The sequence below is a fragment of the Eptesicus fuscus genome, chromosome 20 (genome assembly GCF_027574615.1).
Source record: "Eptesicus fuscus isolate TK198812 chromosome 20, DD_ASM_mEF_20220401, whole genome shotgun sequence".
NCBI classification, from domain to species: Eukaryota; Metazoa; Chordata; class Mammalia; order Chiroptera; family Vespertilionidae; genus Eptesicus; species Eptesicus fuscus.
In genome coordinates, this window is record NC_072492.1 from 36,457,571 (window position 1) to 36,459,951 (window position 2,381).

The 2,381-nt window shown below is 53.5% G+C and overlaps 1 non-coding gene across 1 annotated transcript; it reads left to right on the forward strand.

The window, feature by feature from the left end:
- The first annotated feature begins 218 nt into the window (after positions 1-218).
- LOC114230001 (U2 spliceosomal RNA) lies at positions 219-409 on the forward strand. Its single transcript, XR_008554877.1, has one exon. It is a non-coding gene; the product is annotated as a U2 spliceosomal RNA (small nuclear RNA).
- Positions 410-2,381: the final 1,972 nt, after the last annotated feature.

The window sequence follows — 2,381 nt, forward strand, 5'->3', positions numbered from 1 at the left end:
TGCAAATGAGCATCGGCCCTTTGGCCACCGCGCCAAGCGGAGATAAAAATGTCCTTAAAAACGTAGAGAATTGAAAAAAAGTCTTCACAGAGTCTAACGTTTTCTATATATCTGTCAGGATCCTGTGGAAATGAGACTTCGCTTGATGGTGACCAGGCTCACCGTGAGTGAAATATGGGTGGAAGGAGGAGAGTGGCGGCGAGGGCAGAGCAAACGGTATCGCTTCTCGGCCTTTTGGCTAAGATCAAGTGTAGTATCTGTTCTTATCAGTTTAATATCTGATACGTCCTCTATCCGAGGACATTATATTAAATGTATTTTTGGAGCAGGGAGATGGAATAGGAGCTTGCTCCGTCCACTCCACGCATCGACCCGGTATTGCAGTACCTCCGGGAACGGTGCACCCCCTCGGGGGAAATAACTTGGGTTCTTAAAGAAAGACTTTGCCTGAACTCTTTCTGTGGCGAGCGCTCTCTCGCCGTCAGCTGATGGGGGTTCACCTACACTCTGTGTAGAAGCTCAGCTCTGTCCTGTGGTTTGGCTGTAAGCCCTTAGTTCGCTAGCTTGGAACGTCATGTGACGCTCCTGCGTACGTGCTGGCGAGGAGAGACCCGCCGGGCCAAGTTCCCGCCCTCGGGGCGCGCCCAACCCAGGCTAGAGACTAGGACACCCGTCCAAATGGCCACACTACCAGCCAGGACAAGGCAAGGAGGCGATGAACCAATGCTTGGGGAAACCAAAGGAGTGAGCGCAAGATGGCTTCACACGCACGGGTCTCAACAGAGATCACGGGATGGGAATGCCTGAAGGAAGGGTCACGTCAGGTGCAGGCTAAGCACATTCCATGTTGTCTCTCACTCAACAAATACCTACCAGGTGCCAAGTACGTGCCGAACTCGGTCCTAGCTGCGGAGCGTAGAGCAGCAAACAAAATCTCCGCCATCAGGGTGACAAGCTTATTTGCTTCTAAGAAGGTGTGCATGTTTGTCAATGTGCCTCTACACCTCTGTGTCCGTATGTACATGTCTATGTCTGTGTATCTCTATGTATGCCATGTGACGATCACGGGTATGGGTGTCCATAATGACTTGACAGCTGGCAGAGAGTCGAAGCCAGGTAAAGAGGGGTGTGAAGCAGGGGTGCCCAGGATGGGGGCGGGGGAGGGCCTTCCCAACACTACAGCAGGGACGTCACCTCTGTTGTGCGGATGGGAAGTGACTTTCCCTAGAGGGCGCTCACAGTAGAGAGAGGCCAATATGTGCTTGGCACTTCCACGAGGACCCTGGTCAGAGAGGTGTTATCCTTGTCCCCGTTGCACAGTTGAACAGACCCGAGGTCCCACGCGGTTAACAAACTGCCTGAATCCCGACTTGGCTTCACGTGAGCTGTGTGACCTTTGGCAAAGTGCTTAGCCTCTCTGAGCTTCGGTCTGTAACGGTGCTGTCCACTAGAAATGTGTGCGTCGCAAATGGAATTTCTAATTTTCTAGTAGCCACATTTAAAAATATAAAATAAAGAAAAATGGGCGAAATCGTTTATTTTATTTAACTCACTATATCAAAAATATTGCTTCAATATGTAATCCCTATAAAAGTTCAGATATCTTACATATCTTATGCCAAGTCTTCAGAATCCCATGTGTGCTTTGCACTCAGGGCAGGGCACCCCTCAGAGAGGACTGACCGCACGTCCAGGGCTGTGGCTGTCGGCTGAGACAGCGCAGGCCAGCGGGATGGCGATGGGGATGGGGATGGGGATGGGGATGGGGATGGGGATGGGGATGGGGATGGGGATGGGGATGGGGGTGGGGATGGGGATGGGGAGGGGGATGGGGATGGGGATGGGGGTGGGGGTGGGGATGGGGATGGTGGTGGGGGTGGGGGTAGGGGTGGGGATGGGGATGGGGATGGGGATGGGGATGGAGATGGGGATGGGGGTGGGGGTGGGGGTGGGGGTGGAGATGGGGATGGGGATGGGGATGGGGATGGGGGTGGGGATGACAAGGTGGGGGGTAGAGTGGAATGAAATGAGTGAGGCACTTGCCTGGAGAAAACGAAAAACTTAAGGGAGCACCAAAGACACCCACGTTAATCAAGATGACTACCTCATCATCAAGACAAGTTGTATTGAAGTAGTATTTCTCTCGATCACTGAAGAGTTTGGTGGACACTCCACTAAATTACCCCCCCACCCACACCCACACACACACCCCCCTCGCCGTGGTCCTGACCCGACAGTAATGACTGGTGACGACGATGACGATGACAATTCGAACGGAGACGGCGAAGATGACCGTCCGCCTCACAGGAGTGCAGAGTGAATCGCACGAGGGAATGAAGACACACGCACAGCGCCCAGCCCGGGGCTGGACCTGCGCCACT